Source organism: Ictidomys tridecemlineatus, chromosome 10, assembly GCF_052094955.1.
Source record: "Ictidomys tridecemlineatus isolate mIctTri1 chromosome 10, mIctTri1.hap1, whole genome shotgun sequence".
NCBI lineage: Eukaryota > Metazoa > Chordata > Mammalia > Rodentia > Sciuridae > Ictidomys > Ictidomys tridecemlineatus.
The window spans coordinates 112,240,001-112,265,194 of NC_135486.1; the positions used below are offsets into that span (position 1 = coordinate 112,240,001).

The 25,194-nt window shown below is 36.5% G+C and overlaps 1 protein-coding gene and 1 pseudogene across 2 annotated transcripts in view; one reads left to right on the forward strand and one right to left on the reverse strand.

Moving 5' to 3' along the window:
- LOC144367625 (cytochrome P450 3A11-like) overlaps positions 1 to 25,194 on the forward strand; it is a 492,905-nt gene that overhangs the window by 185,713 nt on the left and 281,998 nt on the right. The window lies entirely within an intron of this gene.
- The window catches only part of LOC144364731 (cytochrome P450 3A4-like), a 382,460-nt pseudogene that overhangs the window by 175,635 nt on the left and 181,631 nt on the right, over positions 1 to 25,194 (reverse strand). The gene's annotated exons all lie outside the window — the stretch shown is intronic.

Consider the following 25,194-nt stretch of genomic DNA (forward strand, 5'->3'; position numbering starts at 1 on the left):
ATATAAATTTCATGATTGCTTTATTTATTTCTACAAGAAATGCCATTGGGATTTTAATTGGCATTGCATTAAACCTATAGAGAACTTTTGGTAATATCTCCATTTTGATGATGTTAGTTCTGCCTATGAATGAACAGGGTATATTTTTCCATCTTCTAAGATCTTCTACTTCTCTCTTTAGGGTTCTGTAGTTTTCATTGTATAAATCTTTCACGTCTTTTGTTAGGTTGATTCCCAAGTATTTTATTTTTTTTGAAGATATTGTGAATGGAGTGTTTTTCCTCATTTCTGTTTTAGAAGGTTTGTTGTCGCTGATATACAGAAATGCCTTTGATTTATTCGTGTTGATTTTATATCCTTCCACTTTGCTGAATTCATTTATTAGTTCTAGTAGTTTTTTTTTCTTGACCCTTTTGGGTCTTCTAGGTATAGAATCATGTCACCTGCAAATAGTGATAATTTAAGTTCTTCTTTTTCATTTATATGCCTTTAATTTCTTTCGTCTGTCTAATTGCTCTGGCCAGTGTTTCGAGAACTATGTTGGACACAAGTGGTGAGAAAGGGCATCCCTGTCTTGTTCCAGTTTTTAGATGGAATGCCTTCAATTTTTCTCCATTCAGAATGATGCAAGCCTGAGGCTTAGCATAGATAGCTTTTACAATGTCAAGGTAAGTTTCTGTTATCTCTAGTTTTTCTAATGTCTTGAACATAAAGTGATGCTGTACTTTGTCGAATGCTTTTTCTGCGTCTATCGAGATGATCATATGGTTCTTATCGGTAAGTCTATTGATGTGGTGAATAACATTTGTCAATTTCCGTATACTGAACCATCCTTGCATCCCAGGGATTAATACCACTTGATCATGGTGCACAATTTTTTTTATGTGCGTTTGTATCCGATTCGCCAGAATTTTATTGAGGATTTTTGCATCTAGGTTCATCAGAGATATTGGTCTGTAGTTTTCTTTCTTTGAGGTGTCTTTGTCTTTTTTCGGAATCAGGGTGATGTTGGCCTCTTAGAATGAATTTGGAATTTCTCCCTCTTTATCTTTTTCCTGAAATAACTTTAAAAGTATTTGGTATTAATTCTTCTGTAAAGGTTTTGTAAAACTCTGCTTTTACAAAAGAAAATATATATATATATATATATATATATATATATATATATATATATATATATATATATATATATATCCATCCGGTCCTGGGCATTTTTTGGTTGGTAGTCATTTAATTGCTTTTTCCATTTCATCCATTGATATTTGTCTGTTCAAATTGTGTGTATCCTCCTGGCTGAGTCTGGGGAAATCATATGACTTAAAAAATTTATCGATGTCTTCACTCTCTTCTATTTTATTGGAATATAGGTTTACAAAATAATTTCTAATTTTCTTTTGTATTTCTGTATAATCTGTTGTGATATTGCCTTTTTCATCCTGTATGTTAGTAATTTGAGTTCTCTCTCTTCTTCTCTTCATTAGCATGGCTAAGGGTCTGTATCTCTAAGAATTTTTTGATTTCCTCCTTTATGTCTTCTGTAACCCATTGATCATTCAATAACATATTGTTCATTTTCCATGTGATGCAGAATTTTTCCTTTCTTCTTTATCATTGATTTCCAGTTTCATTCCATTATGATCAGATAAAATGCATGGTATTATCTCCACCCCTTTATATTTACTGAGGGTTGCCCTGTGGCATAATATATGATCTATTTTTGAGAAGGATCCATGTGCTGCTGAGAATAAAGTATATCCACTTGATGACGGTTGATATATTCTATATATGTCAGTTAAGTCTAGGTTATTGATTGTGGTATTGAGTTCTATAGTTTCTTTATTCAACTTTTGTTTGGAGGATCTGTCATGGTGAGGGAGGTGTGTTGAAGTCACCCATAATTATTGTGTTGTGGTCTATTTGATTTTTGAACTTGAGGAGAATTTGTTTTATGAACGTCACAACACCATTATTTGGTGCATAAATATTGATAATTGCTATGTCTTATTGGTGAATGGTTACTTTTAACAGTATATAATGTCCTTCCTTATCCCTTTTGATTAGCTTAGTCTTGAAGTCGATTTTATTTGATATGAGGATGGCCACCCTTTGCTTGCTTACGAGAATCGTGTTTGTGGTATATTTTTTCCCAACCTTTCACATTGAGCCTGTGTATGTCTTTTCCAATCAGATGTGTCTCCTGGAGGCAGCATATTGTTAGATTTTTTTTTTTATTCTATGTTACCAGCCTATGTCGCTTTATTGGAGAGTTTAAGCCATTTACGTTTAGAGTTACTATTGATATATGATTTGTACTTTCAGCCATTTTTGATTATTTATCTTTTTTCTCTAATTTAGTTTGTTTCTCCATGATTAGCTTTTCCTTCATCCTCTGTCTTTACTGAGGCACTTCCCACTGATGGTTTTAGTTATTGTTTTTAATTTCTTCCTCATGTAGTGTTTTGCTCAAGACACTTTGCAAGGCTGGTTTTCTTGCTGCAAATTCTTTTAGCTTTTGTTTATCATGAAAGATTTTTATTTTGTTGTCATACCTGAAGCTTAATTTTGCTGGATACAGAATTCTTGGTTGGCATCCATTTTCTTTCAGTTTTTGAAATACATTATTGTAGGATCTTCTCGCTTTCAGCGTCTGTGATAAAAAATTCGTTGTTAACCTTATTGCTTTACCCCTGAATGTAATCTACCTCCTTTCTCTTGTAGCTTTTAATATTTTCTCTTTGTTTTGTATATTGGATTTCTTCATAGCAATGTGTCTTGGCATTGGTCTACTGTAATTTTGTGTGCTCAGTGCCCTGTATGCATCTACAATTTGTATATTCATTTTCTTTTTTATTTCTGGAAAGTTTTCTGTAATTATTTCATCCAACAGGTTACTCATTTTTTTGGTTTGAATCTCTGTGCCTTCCTCTATCCCGTTGACTCTTAAATTTGTTTTTTTTATTTTATTCCATATCTCTTGGATGTTTTTCTCGTGATTTTTAACCAGCCTTTCTGAGTTGGCTACACTCTTTTCAAGAGGAAATATTTTGTCTTCATTTTCTGACGTTCTGCCATCTACTTGCTCCACTCTTTTAGTGATACTCTCATTTGAGTTTTTAATTTGGTTTATAGTTTCTTTCATTTCTATAATTATTGTTTCTTTTTATAATCTATATCTCCTGATAAAGACGCTTAACTTCTTCTTTTATCTGTTTATCTAATTCATTTTCAATGTATTCTTTCACTGTTTGAATTTGCTGTCTCTTATCCTCTTTAAGGTTCCATTCCATCTGTCTAAGGTATTCCTTGAGTTTCTTATATGACCATTTTTCTGATGACTCTACATCCTCCTGAATATTGAGGCTGTCCTGCATTGTTTGTACTCTTTTTCTTCTTTGCTTTTTCATGCTGCTCATGTTACTTCTTGTTGTGTTTGACTGCTGAGTTACTGTTTACTCCTATAAATTTATTTGATGCTTGGGAGAAAAGGTATTAGAAGGGAAGGGGAGAAGTCATTAAAGAGAATGAGAGTAAGCAGATAGAATTTGAAGAAGGAGGAATAAGAGAATTGAAAAAAAATGAAAAGACAAATAATAAAAAAATGAAAATTAAAATTAAAAAAAAATAAAATAATACAAAAAAATTAAAAAAATAAAAACATTTAAAAATATTTACCAAACAACAACAAAAAATGAAAATGAAAAAAACCCAAATTAAAAAAAGAAATTATAAATGCAGTCTTAGAGTTTGATTAACTTCTCTTCCAGTAGGTGGAGCTGTGCCCACTGGGCCAAGCTTGTCCTCTCAATAGGCGGGAACCAATCACTGTGCAACAGCTCTTCCTCCCATGCTGGGCGAGTCTGTAATCCTGGGTGCCTAGGGCCTTCTCTTTTGTCTAGTCACTTCCCCTCTTTTCCTCACGCCAGTCCCTGCTCACTGGTGACGCTTACCACAATATTTGCTACACGCCAGGTCTGCTGCTTCTGGGAGCTCTGTTTTTATGGACACCTGGGCACACTCTCCCTGTTTACCATTCCCTCGCACCCTAAGCTTGGGGCTGAGTACCCCCAGCGAATTTGCTTGCCCTCTGGTAGCCACGCTCCCGGTAGCTTTTGCAAGGGTCCTCAGTTGTCAACACTGGTGAGAGCAGTAGCCGGGAGTTCTGTGCTGCAAGTCCCTTGCCACTCCTGACTCCCTCGTTCTGGCTATCGATCATGGGAGAGCTGGGAGTGGGGAGGGGCCCGTAAGGTTTCCCTACTGTGTGGAGAGGGAAGGCTAGGGGATTACACACCTGTTGCCGCTGGTTTCAATGAAGTTATCTCCTCCGCCACGTTTTGGTGATGTCACTTCTCCGTCATGGTGCTATCCCATGCAAATGGTGACAGTTCGTTCCCTTTGATGGGTGACCAATGCAACGGGTGGGTCCTGACTGTCTCTCCCAAGCCACATTTCAATCCTGTGGCCACTGCCTATGAAAGCTTGGTTGGCATTTACTTCCGTAGGATCAGAAGGGCTGACCAGTAGTTTTGGCGAATCATTAGTGCTGAGTCATAGCGGTTTGCTGCAAGAAACAGGAAAATGAGAGCTTGAATGCAGCCGATCCTGGTTCCGATCCACCTGAACTTACAGGGTAAAGGATAAGGCATAGGTGATACCTTTTGTTAGGTAGGTAGAGTGGATGCCAAGGTCTTACAAGGGAAGACATGCAGGTGCCCAGGCATCACACTCAATTTAACTCAACCAAAGTTTCTGGATGCCAACTCTGTATCAAATGTTCTGCTAGGGACTAGGGACATAACAGTGAATGATACCCATTTTCCTTGATAATCTCACAATCTGGTGAGGGAACTATTATAGAAGTCCCCAAAAGCGGCAGAGCATAGAGAGGCCAATAATATAAATGGAGGTGGGGGAGACAGGTAGAAATTACCCAGAGAAAGACACAATTTTATTTATTGGAGGCCACTGCTGTGGAAACTTTCTACTAGAATGATTTTGTGCCTGATTTGTGTTTTGAAGTGTGATTAGGAGCCTTCTATGGGGCACAGAGTCAATTTAGGCTGAGGAAATTACATGGGTAATGACATGTAGATGTGACTTGTTGGATTGAATTCAAGTATTTTGGAATGAGAGGATCAATGGAGAGAAATGCAAGTCAGGAAATTTAATGTCAGTGGGCTCACTTAAATATCTAATATGAGTAAAAGATGTTTGGCATTATGACAACACTAAGAGAATTGCTTATTGATTTTACCCAGAACATGCACTCAGAGGAGGTCAGAGTAGGGGTGTTTATGACCTTTTCCAACTGCCAGGGTGCAGAGAGCATTCAACCCCTCCAACTTCAAGTGGGACCCAGATGGCCCTAATCCTGGCCAACATACTATCTCCATCTCCTCTTCTGTAATGTAAAAATGCAGACTGGGCAAATACATCTGGGCACAGAAGGGAAGCTCTGAAGGGACATCCATGCATAGGGCAGCCCTAAAGGTTTTCATCTTCAGCTTACAGGAAAACTTAGCATAGAGAATAACCTGTGGGAAGCTGTGATAGACCTTATCTCCCACTTCTCCATGGAGACTTGGATCCTCTTCACAATCAGCCTGGTGTTTCTCTGTCTGTGAGTAGATGTCCAGGCCCTTCTCCTCTATAACCCTGGAATTGGGGTGGTTATCAGGGCCTTATTTTGTTAATGTATTTGGATGATCAAAGAGATAATGCTTGAAATGCATAAGCTCCTGTTAACTTAACCAGATCCTTAATATCTGCTTGAGTTTCTATCCCTTCCCCCAACTTCCTATTCTTGTGTCTATGGGGGTTATTGACAAAAATAGTTCCTGGGATGATCTGATTAACTGAATTTTAGACCCAGACCAATGATCCAGGATACAATGTTGGTGAATAATATATATATATATATATATATATATATATATATATATATATATATATATATATAAACCTGACTGCCATGTGCCGTAGGAACCTCACCCCTTTCTCTATTCCCTTTGGGAATTCTGGGGGCATCTGGGTTATTTGGAGATTTTTCTTATTATCTTTACCTTCTCTATTATGTCTGCTGGAGTAGATGTGTGGCTGTCTTATGGATATTGGTGTTTCCTTTTCTCCTCCATCCTAATCCCTATCATCATTTATAAAAAGCTCTATAGTGAGCCCCATACCTAGTGGGAGCATCACATTCCACCTTCTCTTTTTTCTGTGATCTTCACCTGGGACCTCCATTTCCTCCTAGAACTCAATTTCTACACCATGCAATATGCAGAACTATTTGCCTCTCAATGTTAAACTTTTAGAGCAGAGACAGCTGTTGGAAATATGAAGGGGGAATTCCAGAGTCCAGCCGGGCCTTTCTGAGGAATGCCTCTTGATCCTTCAAATACAAGTATTTTCCTGAAATAAATTTTATGATATTTTACAAGAGTTATAGAATTTTACAGAATACTTGACACCTGTCTACTTTAATGGCTCATCTCTGGAGAAGAAGATGTTAATTTAACCATCTGAAACACATCAACATTTCTCGTTTGATATTGCACAGTGCATCTCTTGCTATGAACAGGAAGAAACGAACTTCAAAAGCCACCTCTATTGTAACTGAAAGGTCTTTTGGGGAGCATTCCTTTCATACACATAAAACTTTTCATACCTTTCCCATTTGTCACTCTGGCACCACTCTTCTGGGAATAATAGCTACAGGCTTCACCAGTTGCTGGCAGCCTATTCCCTCTCTCGTCTTTCTTACGTTTGCCCGATGTTGGCCACATTGGAGTAAAGAGGTTTATGGGATCTAAAACCCACAGCTGTGGGTATCAGGACATGACATATCAAAGATGAGTTGCAGGCAGGCCTGCCCTAAGGAGCATGAGCCCTAATGGGTTTCACACAAAGGTGGTTGATGGACAGAGGCAGCAAATGAATGGCTTTGTAACTGACCCTCTTTGTAAGTGTGAGTATGGCTGGCACTGTGCTGACCATGCAAGCATAATTGGTTGTAGATTTCATGAGGATAAGAATGGCCTCAACATTGGTTCCTTGGTAACCCTTTTTTGTGCCCAGTGTCACTAAGGTGAAATTTGGAAAATCAGCCTTCTCTATAAATCAAATCATATGGACTGTCTGACAACAGCAATTTGTGTATCTTTAAAGGTGTTCAGATTTATCTGATGTCATGGGAAGCCTTGGAACCAGGTGTCATTCTATGCAAATAAGAGCACTGTGAGCAATCCCAGATTTTTCTGGGAAGAGAGATCTAAGCAAAGACCCTAAAATAGGAGCATGCTTCAGAGAAAAGAAAAATTATAAAACCCTCAAGAACAAATTGTAAGAGTGATGTTACCACAGGTGCTTCATGACTTTGTGATGTTGAGAAGATGCAATTAAGTATAATCTTATCATTCGAGGAATAAAAAAAATCTACTTCAATTATTATTATATGAATGAGAATCATAACTTCATGGAATAATCTATTTTACCAATTGACACAGGCAAATCAAATGCCCTGGCAGAATTTTAGTCTCAACCTTTCAGGAACACATTATTTTGGGGATGTTTATCAACTATTCATTTTAGGATGGGAGCATAAAGAATTCAAGTTCTTTTAGGTAATCATGAGTTCCAACAGGTCCCTCAGTTGAGGTGGAAGAGGAGAGGGTGAGTGAATGCAATTATTGCTTTGGGGATTTTGCTGTCATTTTATCACCTACATATCACCTCCCTGGCTTCACTGCTCTCATTCCTGAGTCTGTGATAGGCAAGCCCCACAAACTTTCACAATTCCTGTGACTTGGCTTTCTCTTTCACAGTAGAGCTATGGGACCTCCTCATGTGGACTTTTAAAGGAGATTGGGATCCTGGGACCAAAACCTCTGTTGTTTGGGGAAACTATTCTAGCTTACTGCAAGGTAAGTTCCCGTTTTGCTTCTCCTGGTTGCAAAGATCCACTCAGTTTCATTTAGATGCTGCTCTTTGGAAAGACGTGCCGAAGTTTCAGAAACTGTGTGTTGGCTCCACAGAGTATACCCAGGATTTTCCTGGGGTTCTAACCTCATTTCTTTGGAGCCTAGTGTTTGCCTCAGTTTCACAGCCAAAATCTCTGGCACATTCAGAGAATTTTGTTTGTTCCAGTGAAGGACTCCATGCATTTTCTCTCTGAAAAAGCGATAATTTCCTCTCCATTTATCCCAAATGAACTTTTCAGTAGATGTGTCCCAAAATTCACATTTCTGTGACCTACTTTTGTATAGTTAAAATTCACAATTGCATTTTAACAATGGAAAAGTTTATTCTTAACTTTCCGAAGTGAAAACTCAGGGCAAGTGTTGAACTTGCCCTGTCCTTGTGTAGAGGTGGCAGTTCTCCCTCTCTCCTTGCTGAGTGGGAATTCAGGAGGCACGTTTTCTGTTATTTGCTCACTTACTCACTTTATACTATACAATATGCCTGGAGTGTACATAAATCTGTTGGTCTAAGCTGACCACTGGTGTCTTCAGGTTCCTAACTCTATGAGAACTCGAGGAGAGAGCTCATGAGGCAAGAGGAAAGCATGCCCATGGAGGAGATGAGCACATTGTTGGGTCTTGCTTCTTAATCCAATCTGCCAGTCTAGGTCTTTTGATTGATAAGTTTAGGACATTAACATTCAAGGTTATTATTGAGATATGATTTGTATTCCCTGTCATTTTGCTTCTGGTTTTTAGTTTGATTTAGTTTATCCTTTGGTTGAATACTACTCTAGTGTAGTTTCTCCCTTTGCTGGTTTCCACTTTGTTTTTAATTTTGTTCTCATGGAATATTTGGTTGAGAATATTCTGTAGCTCAGGCTTTCTAGTTGTGTATTCTTTCAATGTTTGTTATCATGGAAAGTTTTAATTTCATCTTTAAATCTGAAACTTAATTTTTCTGGATGTAAAATTCTTTGTTTGCATCAATTTTATTTTATATTTTGAAATAATTTATTCCAGGAACTCGTACCTTTGAGGATCTGGGTCGAGAAACGAGTTGAGATCCACATTGGTTTCACCCATATGTAATTTAATTTTTTTTTCTCTCACAACCTTTAAGATTTTACCTTTGTTCTCTATGTTAGTCATTCTCATTCTAATGTATCTTGGTATGGGTCTGCTGTAATTTTGTACATCTGGGGTCCTGTAAGCCTCTTGTATTTGATTTTCCATTCCATTCTTTAGGTTTGGTAAATTTTTTAATATTATATCATTAAATTATTGTGCATTCTTTTGGTTTGTATTCTGTTCCTTCATTTATTCTTATAACACTTAAATTTGATCTTTTTATGTTATCTCAAAAATCTTGGATGTTCTATTCATGGTTTTTGTTTATCTTCTCTGCAGAGTTAACTATATCTTTATGAATATATGTTTTGTCTTCATCACCTGAGGTTCTGTTTTCCAAGTGGTCTAGTCTGTTGGTGATGCTTTCTATTGAATTTATAATTTGGTTTACTGATTCCTTCATTTTGAGGATTCTGTTTTTTTCCCCCATAATCTCTATGTGTTTCTTGATGTAATCTTTTGCTACCTGTATTCGTCTCTTATTTCTTTGTTGGAGTGACCTATTGTCTCCTGTATTTGCTGTCTTATATTATTCTGTGCCTTGACGATCACTTTAATTATGTATGTTTTGAAGTCCTTCTCTGACATTTCTTCTACTGTTATGTCAATGTATTCTGTTATTGTATAATCTTGGTTGGTTTGGGGGCACTTTCTTCCCTTGTATTTTTTTTTAATATTGTTTATGGTCTTCCTCTATAGCAGCACAGATCTGAGGTATTACAGTTTCTACTCTATAGTCTTGCAATGGTTACCAATACATTAAGTTTAGGGAGTATATTAATATTTACAGCATCCAAACAAAAAATATACAGTCTTAAACTATATAAGTCCTATTTAGATAATTGCAGTTTTGTCACATTAAACAGAAATAGTGTATCCAATTACTATCCACATTAAAAATAGTAGTTCTGCATAAGGGTCTATAGTTTTGAATGATGAGCAAAGGGGAGGGTATAAGATGTAGGAGCTGTGAGGTAGAAGGTAAGAATACAGAGGTATTAAGTCATAGGGAGAGTGAAAGAGGTATCCAGGGAAGTAGGCTAGCAATGATACCTCTGGTATAACCAATCCAGGACCTCGGTGATGGTCTTCCAGGTCTTGGCTGGTGTCTCTTGATGAAAGCAAGCCAGAAGAGCCATGCATTGGTAGATGTGGTTTGGTCTTTTTCTCCACATATGCATGGTTGATCTCCTCTTCCACACACGCAGCTGTGGTCGATCTCCTCCTCCTCCTCCATATGTCTAACTGAGGTCAGTCTCCTCCTCTTATCCACATTTGGCTGGGGTCAGGTTCCTCCTCCTCTGTGTGTCTGGCTGGGGTGAGTCTGCTCTTTTTCTGCTCATGGGGCTGAGATCTATCTAGTCCACCTCCTACATGTGTGGGTCTGGGTAGGTCTGCTCTACCTCGTCCACATGTTGTCCTAAGTGATCTCTCCTATATCTCTTTACTTTCACCAATCAGTTTCTGATTATTAACACTGTTTTGTAAATGTATAAGAAATTTAAGGATATCTTTTGGTTTTTGTAAACCCATGCAGACCTATGATTATTGTTACTTTACTCTGGATTCTAAACTGTATTGTAAAAGCTAAAATTAGTAAAATGTAAAGCTTAAGAGAGCACTTTGCCATACTGATGTTTTCCAAACTAAAATTATCTGTAACAAAAGTCTCAGATGTGTATAGAAATAACAAATTGTGTTGATATTTATTTATGTCATTTAATGTTTTACAATCAGATAAAGTAACCTGTTGTCAATAAGTTATATATAAAATTTTGGGTTACTCTTCACATTACAATTGAAATTTCAATGCACTTTTAAAAATAATGAGAGTCTGATGTGTTAAAAGGTAATATTAAAACATAAAAAACATTTTGCCATCTACCCACACAAAAGGAAATCTAACAGCCCCCTTAGCCTTTCTCTAATCCATGTTTTAAATGTAAGTTATATTGTGTTAGCTAATGTTCATATGGACTCAGGAAATAATATATGCAAACTTTATAAAATTACATTTAACAAAACTGCAAAATCAGCCTCAGATCTAAAACACTTTACCTCAAATTTGTCCAGCCCTGCCTTTTCTGAGATAAAACTCTGCATTGCACCTACTACATGTTAGAATAGCTCCAAAATGTGCTGGACTTCAGCTCATTTAAAGCTATGTTAAGAAGAGTCATACTTGTTTTAAAGATTACTATGATCTCAAAGAGGAAGAAAATGTATAAGAATTATGGTTATAATTCACGATAGCTATTAAACAAACTAAGCATGTTTTTAGTCTTATTAATTTCATTATTAAAGAAAACAAAGACTATGAATTTGTCTATGTCAAATTGTTTTACAAAGTATTAACATCTAGCTGGATTGGACATTATTCACTCATCTTGACTACCCCAATAGCCATGACGGTAAATGAATTCAGAGTGGATTTATCTCAACTGAGTAAAGACGACCAAAATATCTCCTGTAAAAGAATGGACAAACTAAGAGACTCCAACTACCCTCTAAAGATAAAACTAAAAAAAAAAAAAAAGAAAAGTTAATTATGTTTTTTTCTCTTACTCAGACTGTGTTCTAAGGCCAGATTTAATAAAACAATATAATTTGTGAATTAAGTTTATATATATATATATATATATATATATACAATATATATATTTATATATATAACAATATATATATTCATTTATATATAAAATATTATATATATTTATATATATAAATGAATGGCCATTACAACCCTCTACCTCATTCAAAAGGGGGAAATGTTATGGGCCAGGATATATGTGCCTTAACCAGACAAACTCCATTTTACTCTGAGACTCCATTTCATATAAGAAATGCTTTTGCCAGGAGAAAACCCTGTCACTTCCATCCTGATCCTGCTTAGCACACCCTGCTTAGAGATGCAAATATTGCTCTTCTTCTTATACAATGTAAAATCATTCTTTTTTTGGTTTCTATTTTTCTTGGCAATGCACCCTATCCACATATAATAATTGTCTAGATATTAGTAAACCATTCTTTCAGTTGTGCTCATTTATGGTTGTTTTGATCCATTTCCTCTTCTGCTTATGATTTTAGAGCTTATGATTTATGTGTATGCTTTTGAATCATAGTAACAGCCAATTTGATTTAATGTAGTAACTTGTAGTTTTGAACTATAAATGGTGTGCTCCAACCCTGGAGTGGGTCAAGTAGTGAAGACTTCTCTTGGCCCACCAGCTTGTAAATAAAAGTTACAATTCTTATATTGAGTTTGACTTAGTGATTTATTGTAATCTCATTATAAATATAAAGCACTAATTTTCAAAAAGTAGAAATAAGTAGAACTAAGACTAGTAGAATATAGAAAAGGTAACAGAGGGAAGGACAATGGGAGGAGCACAAAAATTACTAGGATCTGGAGTGGGACAGATTGTGGTGTCTGCATTTCTTAAGCCTCCCATGCACATCAATTTTAATGGAAATCCTGTGTTGATAGCAACTCAGAGTTTCTTTACAGGAAGTATGAGAGGGCAGAAGTGGACTCTACACAACCTCTCTGGTGAGTCAGTGGAAGGGGTTAGTTGGGGTACATGATGCCCTGTGTGACTCCTGAAAGATGGATAAGAATTCACTTTTTGAAAAACACGTGGGGTCATTCCAAGAGAAGACTAGCCTGTACAGACAAAGGAAAACAAGAACATGTCACCTTTAGGGAGCTTGGAATATGATAAATGATAACAATCTCTTAAAACATCTAATGGAAGTATAGAGTGAGACAAGACTGAAGAGGCCTGTGTGTCCTGGTGAAGAAGAATCAGGTGTTGTTGAAGGCAATTTGTTTTTATTCCGTAGGTGTTGATAGAATTTTGAAAGATTCTAGTACAAGAGAAATGTTAGCTGAGCATTGTGGTACAATCCTGTAATCCAAGTGATTCAGGAGGCTGAGGCAGGAGGATCACAAGTCTAAAGCCAGCCTTAGCAACTTAGTGAGGTCCTAACCTACTTAGAAAGACCGGAATCAAAATAAAAAGTAAAAAGTCTAAGTACAAAAATCAATAAATAAATATTAAAAGACCCGTTTTACAAGGATCTGCCTGGTGGGGAGCAGGGTATTCCCTGGATAAAAGCAGCCTGCAGTCCCATCAAGCAAGTTTGAAGCTCACTGTCCCATGTGGAGGGGAGAGGGTGCAGGTTTTGCAGTGCTTTTCAACATGACCCCATGATGCTCAAATTCTTTTTACTCATTTTCTTTTTCATGAATTCTGATTTATTTTTGATTTATTGGCTTTGTACTCATTTGCTTCCTGCTTTTCTAACTATCAAAATGATTCAGATTATAAAATGACTGAACTATTTCTACCTCTGACTGTTTGCTGACTCCAGAAATTCAGTGAATTCACACTTAGTAATAAACTAAAGGCTGTCTGTGGATTTGTGTTCACAAGCAGTTCTGAACCATTTCATAACTATGTTGAGAGTACTCTGGGAGGTGTGGAAAGAAATATATAACCTATGTGAGGCTGACACATTAATCAAGTTTTTGAGAGAATTCCTTGTACCTTCAGCAAAATTTGGAATCACACGTTCGGGCTCCAGTGCCCCACTTCAGAATTAAATTGCCTCAGCAATTTTCTTCTTCAGTGTTGGTTTCACAGCTATAACAGGGGAATTAAAACAACCCAACACTAGTTGTCTCACAGAGCAGAAATAGGATCCATCATTAAGAGACATTTAACTGAGCTTTCTAAACTATGAGGTACTCTGTTCACTTATTGGTTATTTTCAAAAGAAAAAAGGCTCAGGGATGGAGTAGGAAGTGAGCAGCCATGATGAAGTCTTCTTACTCTTAACCTCAAAATCTTCAGAAGGTTTTTTCTTCCAGATTGAGGAGGAGAGATAAAATGTCCCCCATTGAGCTAAATGGTATCTTCAACTTGTGCCTTTGTAGGAGACAGAGCTCAGGGCACAACACTTTCAGAAGACCTGGGTCACATTCCAGTCCCTTAACTCATCCGGTGTGGCAGAAGTTGAGGCTGAGCCCAGGTAAGACCCTTGGCTCTAGAGTTAGATGATTTAAATTAGAACAGTGGCTCTGGTAGTAATTAGCTAGGTAACCATGGGTAGGTGAGTTAAACATTGTGAGACTTAGTTTACTCATTCATAAAATAATGACTATAACCACACAAATCTCAGAGTTGTTGGATGGATTGTGCCAGTTACTGAAGCAGAAGTTATTAGAATAATAACAACAACAACAACAACAAAAACACTAGGAAAGAAATTAGAACTAATTGAACATCACCTTCCTATGTTCATATATTAATACAAGACCAATGAAACTCCACATTATGTACAACCACAAGAATGTTATTCTAATTAAAAAGTTACACTCCATGTATGTGTAATGTCAAAACACACTCTACTGTCATGTGTATCTAAAAAGACCAATTAAAAAAACAGATAAGTAAATAAATGGTAGATATTCTTTCCTGAGTTATTGATTCCTGTATGTGGTGCCTTTTTTATTGCACTCCCAATTGAGAGACCCTCTCTAGATTTTATAGCTCAGGACATCTGTGGCAGGTGTGTCATCTTTCAGTTCCAGATTATTTCATCTTTTATGCATCCTGATCATAGGATCTCTTGGTTTCTGCATGAACTAAAGAAATTTGGGGACTATAACATAGAAGATAATTAGAATAATAAGGAAGGTGTATGTTTCATGCCAAGCATGAGATAGGCAGGTAGTGCTGAGTGGGTCTTGTGATTGAGATAACAAGGCTTTTGGACCTCTTAGGTCAATTTCTTTCTTGTGAGGAAAAAGATCCAGGCACAACCAATGCCTCACACTTTCCATGTCTCTAGTCCCATTGATTCTGTTGTTTTTATATTTTTCAAAGGAGGAGTGATTTGAGGAAAAGAAAGGATGAGTGAATCAAATCCTGCTGCAAGCTTCAGTAAAGAATTCTTCTACTTCACAGAATTTAACCCAATTTGTAATTCAAAATCTGTATTAGTGGGATTTTTGTTGTTGCTGTTTAGTGTCTATTTCCCCCAGGAAAAGTTAAACTTCATGAAGACCAAGATTCTGACTGGCTTTAGTGTGATGCATGGCTCATATCCTAAATCCTGATCTGAGCCATGCATTAAACATGCAGGCATGCAGCCCAGTCACATTGCAGTGACACTGGGGTGAGGTACATACTTTCTCCAGTGCCAAGAGGGAATGTCCTTAGACCTGACCCTCTCCTCACAACACAAACACCAAGGCCAGAGAATTTGGCCATTCCATCTCCCAGCCACAAAGCTTAGATACTGCCTGCCCCCCAAAACTGGCAAGATGAAGATAGTCCCTACTTTGAAGAAAGGGCATTTGAGAACTGAGTTACACAAATCATCTTTCTCCTTTCTCCTTTCTTTCATTTTTTTTCTTTTTCTTTTTGCATATTTAAGATTTTGACCTCTGATTTTTCAATGTAAAACAAACCAAGACCATGAGCAATATACTTGCCAGAGAAAGTCAGAACAGGCTTCTCAAAGAGATGTCACTTGTGCTGACGAAAAACAAGGGGATGGATCATCCCGTGGCAAGAAAGAAGCTCCACTATTCAAGATTGGTAGGATGCTGTTTCTCATTCCACTATGATTACTTTATTTGGCATCCTGAAATTGCCTGTTTATGTGTGCCTTTCTCTAATCATCATGATATCTGGGGCTGAGTTTCTACTTAATCAAGTACTTAGAGCAGAGATTTATACCTAAACAGTGAACCAACTTGGTGCCCTTCAACAGATAAATGGATAAAGTAAATGTGTTATATATACACAATGGAATATTACTCAGCCTAAGAGAATGAAATTATGACATTTTTCAGTAAATGAATGAAGCTGGAAAACATTCTGCTAATCCAATCCCAGAAAAACCAAAAGGCGAATGTTTTCTCTGATATGAGAATGCAAATACACAATAAAATTCTGGTGTTAGGGAAGAATAGAATTACTTTGGATTAGGCAGAAAAGAGTGAATGGAGGGGAGGGGATATGAGGTAAGAAGGATAGTAGAATTAATCTACTGGTTGTACACTATATAGAGATACGTGGGTTGTGTAATCATTTGCATAGAGTAATAATGTGTGATTCATTCTATTACTCTTCTCTTTTTCTGTTTTATTTTGAGACAAGTTCTACCTATATTGCTTAGGACCTCACTGAATTTCTGAGGCTGGTTTTTAATGTGCAATCCTCCTGCCTTAGCCTCCAGAGTCTTGGGGATTACAGGCAAAATATAAATTGTTCTACTGTTTGAGATAAATAAGGAAAGACTCTATTACCAAATAGATGCTATAGGAGATTTGTTTTGTAGGCTAAGCAGGAATCTTTTATGAGGCACAAAATAATACTAGGCAGACGAAACTGTGTGGGCAAATATTTTAGAATGTTTGATGAAACATTTTGTTTTGATAAAGTCTGTTTTTAAAAACAGGAGCTATCTTGCAGAGACATAATAAGGAGATTTAATGCTAGTGGCTTTGCTTTGGTTTCTCATGATATCAAATAACCTATGACATTACCAATTACACAGTGATTAATGGATTTCCCACAATATATGAACTAAAAGTATTACAGGAGTTTCAGGCCAGGTACAAAAGCCAGGTGTGGCCACTCACCCCCCCAAAAAAAACAAAGCCAAATGGTAATTGTGAAAATCAAGAAAATAACTTTAATACCAGCCACAGTGGGAATACATGTTTTAGGCATATCTTCAGGGTGCTGACATGACCTGAAGGTTTAAATAGAAGAAGAATTGCAGAAGTGGGGAAGAAGTATGCATTTTTAGGTATTATTGGCCAAACGGTAGTCTGATGGATCATTATCTCAGTTCCAGTACTCTGAGAAGTCCTTATCTCTTGAAGTCGGTAAATTTAACTTAATGCAAATTATGTTCGTATACCAGACCTGAAATGCTAGAAGGGGTACTATAGGTCCCATGAAATGATTGCTCCTATTGAGGGAAGAGTCTCCTCATTGTGATCTGTCTATAATGCTCTGTCATTTCTGGAAAGAATTGAACAATGACTGAAAACTTCTAGGCACCTCACCAGGTCTCTGAAACAAGGTAATGTAAAAGCTGATTATCGAATGTTCCCTTCATCTTGCCTCAGTTTTCAAGGGGGTATCAGATAGATTAGGTAAATTTGGGTTACTAAATGTGGTATTTCCAGTTTTTAGATGAGCACTCCTTAAATCATTAACATGTCTATGTGCAGAGCTGAGCAGTCAAAATTGTTAAGTTAGTAAATGATACCCAATGAAGGCAGAACACCAAGCTTTTTCCTGGTTTTAGTTACCCATTTAACAGCTGTTGACTTCAGAATCACTGCATTTACCAAAGGTAGCTTCTTGAAGTTCCTATTATAAAAGGTCAAAGTAAGACAGTGCACGATTTTTTGCCAACGGCAAAGAGGGCACCTGACATCTAATTTCAGGAAATGGAGAGAGTGGTCTTTCCTCTGGTTGAAACTCTTGCCCCACCTCATTTCCCAGCACATAAAATGGCCTTGCACAACTTGGCACAGAAGGCATTCTCTGCAGGCACAGTTCTTCAAACAGCAGCCCCCAGAGCTGAAAGAAAAATTCAGAAGACAGAAGTGTTGAAGGAAAGTGGTGGGGGATCTGATCCCAAATTCTTCCATGGAGACCTTAGTCCTCCTAGCTATCAGCCTTGTGCTCCTCTACCTATGAGGAGCTACATTAGAAACACCAACCTGATTAGGCCCCAAACTCCAGAGGGGAGGAGGCTAGACAGCAATTTAGAGTGAAATTCAGACAGAAGTCCATACAGGTTACATTGGATTTCTGTCTGAATTTCACTCTTAATTGCTTCTAGCCTCCTCTCCTCTGGTACCCTGGAGTTGGAGGCCTAATCAGGTTGCTGTTTCCCTTATGTTTAAAAGATCAAAGAGATTATGTCATTGAAATTGCTATAAACACTTCCGAAGTTTCTCTTCATCTTAGGCAGACTGCTTGAGCTCCTTCCCACCTCTAAATCCATATTTCTGTGGGTAGACGGATTGGTGGTGAGGTTTGTTCCTGGGGATGATCTGTTTGGCTCTGAGTTTGCACGTAGTGTAATGAACCAGAATTAAACATATACAGCTAATGAATGAGTTGTTACCATGCAAAGTGGAAAATTCACCCTTTGGAGTTTGGGGAATTTCGGGGGCAACCAGTTGGCTTGGGTTTTGCCTTTATTCTCTGGGTCTTCTTCTTCTGCAAAACAAATGTAAAAGGAATATCTCCTATGCATGTGGTGATTCCTTACTCCTCCTGCACCCAGCACTGTTTATAGAATGAGCTAATTATACCTGAGACTCCCCAGGATGCTAACTGCACAAATTCCTGTTTTCTGTGAACCACTCCTGGCACTCACTCTCTCCTACAAGTCAATTCTTACACTAAGCAATACACAATACTGTTTCTTTCCAAATTATCAGTATTTAGAGCAGAGAATACCTTACATAAATTTTAAAAAGTCTTATTCTTCCTTTATATTGATTAACATCAGTAAAGAGATGCATTTCTCCCAATATGAAATCTGCAAGAAGCCTGAAAAACACCTCAAAGACAATTTGATTTTATAGTTTTTTCTCTATACTCCAGCATGAAAACATGAATAAATATCATTTCATAGGAAATTGCTCTTAATAATGAGATCATGATATCTTGAAGTAGAGGGAGAGACATTACTTTGATGTGTGTGCAGGAGAGATTCCATGCCGGTTATATTGGACTTCTGTCTGAATTTCACTCGTAAAAGTAGAGAATCACAATAGCATGAAAAAGTTTCAATTCTCTAAAATTAAAGGTATTAATTTAGGGTGTTATGGTGACATAACCCTCTCTTCAATAACATTTTCTAATAAATTGATGTAGCTTAATTTTCTTGTATTTAGTTACATGATTTGTACAAAAGTGCATGAAACCTATACTGCCTTCAACATTCTCCTCTAAAGATGTAGCATCAAGTTTTTATTGCAACTGTTTGGAACTCATCATGGGTTCTTATTTTATGTTGCATATTTTCTGCTGTGTCAACAGGACTGTACCTGAACTTTGGAAGGTTCTTCCATGTAGCTGAATGGAATTTCAGGGCTATTAAGCCATTTATACTTACCACACTCTTCTTCTCTGCCAGTATGGGGCCACCTATAAAGAACTAGATGTTTCATGATTAAAGCAGCTGGCAGAAATCTCTTCTTCACCTTTTCTTCTTTTCCTAGTCTCTCATCTTTGAGTAATGCTTTGGAAGGGCAGGAGTTTTAGGATCCAGAATACCCAGGATTGGAGCTATTCAACTAAACAGATCTGAGTTGCTGACTATTCAGCCCAAGGGGCACCAGCCTTTGTAGATTTTCTTACAAAGAGAGTTAATGTATGGTATCCTCTGCTCTAAATACTCATGTATGGAGGCAATAAACAAATTGCTTGGTGTTTGACCAGTTTGGTGAACATGAGCATGTCTGGCTTTGTGAGCCATTTGACCATCTCCAGTTGAAGAAACAGACTCAATAAGGAGAGGAGTGGTCTGGAGATGATTTTTTCAGTCATTCATTCCTCAAAGTAGCACTTAAAGGATGTAAGGGAAATCAGCCTTCCTTATGGCTCAAGTCAATCTTATTATCTGACAACAGACTTGGGTGTCACTCAACAGATTTCACATTTGTGTTAAGCTAATGGAATCTCATTTTTTTAATGATACATTTTTCATTCAATAGAAATAAGAAAACTATGACTGTTTCTAAGTGCCCATGTGACGTCAGATTTAAAGTAGTGCAGGGACATGGCATAGTGAGAACAAAAAAGATAAATGTTTTGTGAACAAATTTCAGGGAAAAAATGTCACCATATTCTCTCAGTGGATTACCTGTAATTGAGTGGACTTGGTTACCCAAAATCTCATCATCAAAATCATGTCAAAATGTGTCCTCCCCACCCATTTTTTTTCCTAGACTAGGAATCTGCATATTAACGAAGAGTCAAAAGACCAAAGAGACATAGCAAAAAAAAAGGCCCTGCCAGAACACCAGTATGGACCTCTCAGGAGCACAGAAATTTTAATTTATGGAAATGTTTATCAAGTATGAACCAAAAAATTTGGGCCATGAAGAGTAAACTTCTTTTAGCTAATTATTGTGCTTTTGGGGTTTGGAGGGGGTGTTCTCTAACTGGAGTTGGAAAGGAGAGAATATGCCTATGGAGTTTTCATTATTATGTGTCACCTACATGTTATCTCCCTCACTGTCTGGTCCAGCATAGATCTGCACACTGTCAGAATTATCTGTTGACCAATGGCTAGTTCTTGTTCTCATCAAATGCCATGAGGCAGCTACCCATGTGCCAGGGGAGTCAGAGACACTAGGGTGAGTGAGTCTCATCTCTCAGATCAAAGAGGAGAGAAAGAGAGAGAGAGAGAGAGAGAGAGAGAGAGAGAGAGAGAGAGAGAGAGAGAGAGAGAGCCATAAGTGAACCAATTACAGCAACGAATGAAGTGTGGATGATTAAGGGGGGTTATAAGATGGCGGGCTAGTGGGAGGCAGAATTCTGCATTGCTCAGTAACCTGGGGTTCAAGTTGTGAGAATATGACTACTCTGCCAGAAATACTCCTGCCCCATGCAGGAAGCACCTTGCTTTTCCAGGGCTCCAGGCCTCAGGATCAGAGTAGGTTTCCCAAATACTAGCCCATGCAAGATTACTGGATACCTGAGTGAGACCATCCATGGCAGTGGCAGCAGCACCCACAAAGAAGGTCTAGGACGTCTGAATAGTATATTACATTATGTTGTACATTCTTTTAATACTATTTTATTTTTTAAATTTTAAAAATCTTTTTTTTCTTAAGGTTCTTCTATTTTAACATTTTTTACTTTTCTTGATATATCTGTGTATTTGTTTTATGTACTCTACTATCTTTCCACTTAATTATCTACCCAAAAGTACTTCCCATCCTTCTACTAATTTTCCTTTTTAGATTTCTCTTTCAGACTTTCTAAGGTATAACAACTCTATCCTCACCTCCTACCTCCTCACCATATCATCCTATTCCTCACCCCAGGTTCCTTGTCTACCATCAGAATCTGTAAATCCTTTCATAAGCCTTCTGAGTATATTATAGTTAATTCACCATTTTTGTACATTGTGAACAAACTGTAGCAAACATTTGGGTTTTTAGGATGTATATTTGTTTATATGGGATCTGATAACATTGTCCTTCAATTCAAAGAAGAGGTATTGGGTTTCTACAGGGGCACAATAAACATATATGGTAAAATAGGTACCACCTATATACAAAGTGCTAGAATGAAAGACACACAAGCAATATGAAAAGACAAAAAGAGAAAGTGGCTCAAACAAATAAAGACGCTGCATTATTAGAATCCATGGCTACCACAGCAGAAGATATTACAGAGAAGAAGTTCAGGATGTACATAATTAAAATGTTCTGTGAACTAAGAGATGATAGAAGAGTAAATACAGACAGCAAAAGATCAGTTTTGAAAAGGAGCTACATCAACAAATAGAGGAAGCAAAATATTACTTCAATAGGGAGATAGAGGCTTTAAAAAAACAGACAGAAATCTTGCAATGAAAGAAACAATAAACCAAATTAAGAGTTCAATTGAGAGCACCACCAATAGATTAGACCACTTGAAAGACAGGATCTCAGACAATGAAGACAAAATATATAATCTTGAATGAAGACCACACAATGAAAATTGTAAGAAACCATGAGCAGAAGATATATGAAATATAGGATAGAATAAAAAAGATTTAAGAGATATTGGGATAGAGGAAGAAATGGAGTTCCAAATGAAAGGTATGAGCAATCTGTTCAATTAAATAATATCAGAAAAATTTCCAAACATTAAGAATGAATTGGAAAACCCAATTCAAGATGTTTACAAGGTGCCAAATGTACAAAATTATAATGGATCCACACCAAGGCACATTATAATGAAAATGCCTAATATACAGAATAAGGAGAGAATATTAAAGTCATGAGAGAAAGGAATCAGATTGCATATAGGTGGAAACCGATTAGACTATGTGCAGAGTTTTCAACCAAGACCCTGAAAGTTATAAGGTCCTGTAACAACATATATTAAGCTCCGAAAGAAAATAGATGCCAACCAAGAATCTTATATCCAGAAAAACTACGCTTTAGCTTTGATAATGAAACTAAAACCTTCCATGATAAACAGAAGTTAAAATATTTTACAACTCAAAAGTCTATACTACAGAACATCCTTGGCAAAATATTCCATGAAAAGGAATTGAAAAACAAGAGTAAAATCAGGAAAGATAGGTATTATACTAAAGAAAAACTAATCAAAGGAGAAACCAATACAAGTTAAATACCAAAAGTAAACAAAAATGGCTAGAAATAGAAATTATGTCTCAATAATTACCCTGAATGTTAATGGCCTAAACTCACCAATCAAAAGACATAGACTGGCAGATTGGATTTTTTAAAAAAAAGACTCAAAAATATGCTGCCTCTAAGAGATTCATTTCATTGGAAAAGCCATTCATAGACTGAAGGGGAAAGTTGGGGAAAATAATACCACTCATGTAGAGTCTGGGACCAAGTAGAAGTTCATCAAGTAAAGTAGACTTCAAGCCAAAGGTAATCAAAAGGGATAAAGATGGACATTACATACTGCTAAAGGGAACTATACACCAAAAAACATAAAAATCATAAATATATATGCCTAAAACAATGGTGCAGCTATATTCATCAAACAAATTTTTCTCAAGTTCAAGAGTCAAATAGGTCACAACATAATAATTTTGGGTGACTTTAACACACTTCTTTCATCACTAGATAGATTTCCAAACAAAAGCTGCACAAACAAACTCTAGAACTCAATAAAGCAATCAATTACTTAGACTTAACTAACATATATAGAATATTTTAATCTTTAACAAGAGAGTATAGATTCTTCTCAACAGCACATGGATCCTTCTCTAAAATAGACCATATAGTATTCCCAAAGAAACTCTTAGAAAACATAAAAAAGTAGAGATACTACCCTGAATTTATCAGGTTATAATGAAATGAAATTAGAAATCAATGATAAAATAAGAAATAAAATCCACTCCAACACCTGGAAACTAAACAATATGCTATTGAATGAACAATGAGTTACAGAAGACATCAGGAGATTAGAAAGCTTTTAGAGGTGAATGAGAACACAGATAAAACATATCAAAATCTCTGGGACACTATGAAAGCAGTTCTAAGATGAAACTTCATTGCATGGAGTTTATTCTTTAAGAAAAGAAAAAGTCTACAAATAAGTGAATTAACAAAACATCTCAAAGCCCTAGAACAAAAAGAACAAATCAACACCAAAAGCATCAGAAGACAGGATATAATTAAAATCAGAGCTGAAATAAATGAAATTAAAACAAAAGAAATAATTGAGAAAATTAACAGAACAAAAAGTTGGTTCTTTGAAAAACAAATAAATTTGACAGACCCTTAGTCATTATAATGAAGAGAAGGAGAGAGAAAACTTAAATCAAGAACATACTTGATGAAAAAGGAAATATCACAACAGATACTACAGAAATACAGAAGAAAATTAGAAAGTATTTTTAAAATATATACCCTAATAAAATAGAAAATATCAAAGGCACCGATAAATTTCTGGAGTCATATAATTTGTCCAAATTGAATCAGGATGATATACAGAATTTAAACCAATCAATTTCAAGTGATAAAATAGCAGACACCATAAAATCTACCAACCAAGAAAAGCTCAGGAGTGGATGGATACACATCCAAGTTTTACAAGACCTTTAAAGAAGAACTAATACCAATACTCTATAATTTATTTCAGGAAATAGAAAAGAGGCAGCACTTCCAAACTTATTCTATGAAGCCAATATCACTCTTATTCCAAAACCAGGCAAAGACACATCAAAACAGAACACTTCAGACCAATATCTCTAATGAATATAGATGCAAGAATTCTCAATAAAATTCTGGCATCAAATAAAAAAACATATCAAAAAGATACTGAGCCACGATCAAGTGGGGTTCATCCCAGGGATGCAAGGTTGGTTCAACATACAGAAATCAATAAATGTATTTCATAACATCAATAGACTTAAGGATAAAAACCATATGATCATCTCAACATATGAAGAAGAAGCATTTGATAAAATACAGCACAGCTTCATATTCAAAATACTAGAAACACTAGGGATAACAGGAACATATCACAACTTTGTAAAAGCTATCTATGCTAAGTCCCAGGCCAACATGATTCTAAATGGAGAAAAATTGAAAGAATTCCCTCTAAAAACTGGAACAAGACAGGGATGCCCGATTTCACCACTTCTATTTAACATAGTTCTTGAAACACTGGCCAGAGCAATTAGACAGATGAAAGAGATTAAAGGGTTTAATTTCATTTTGTTGCATATGCATTTCCAGTTTTCCCAGCACCATCTGCTGAAGAGGCTATCTTTTCTCCAATGCATGTTTTTGGCACCTTTGTCTAATATAAGATAATTGTAATTTTGTGGGTTGGTCTCTGTGTCATCTATTCTGTACCATTGGTCTACCAGTCTGTTTTGGTGCCAATACCGTGCTGTTTTTGTTATGATTGCTCTGTTGTATAGTTAAAGGTCTGGAATAGAGATGTCATCTGATTAACTCTTCTTGCTACAGATTGCTTTAGCTATTCTGGGTCTCTTAGTTTTCCAGATGAATTTCATGATTGCTTTTTCTATTTCTTTGAGGAATACCATTGTGATTTTGATTGGAATTGTATTAAATCTTAATAGTGCTTTTGGTGGTATGGTCATTTTGATCATATTAATTCTGCCTATCCAAGAGCAAGGTAGATATTTCTATCTTCTAAGGTCTTCTGTGATTTTCTTCTTTAGGGTTCTGTAGTTTTTATTTGTGTAGATTTTTTATCTCTTTCTTAAATTTGATTCCCAAGTATCTTATTTTTTTGAAATTATTGTAAATGGGTAGTTTTCTTTCTCAGAGGATTTGTCACTGATTTATAGAAATGCCTCTGATTTATGGGTGTTGATTTTA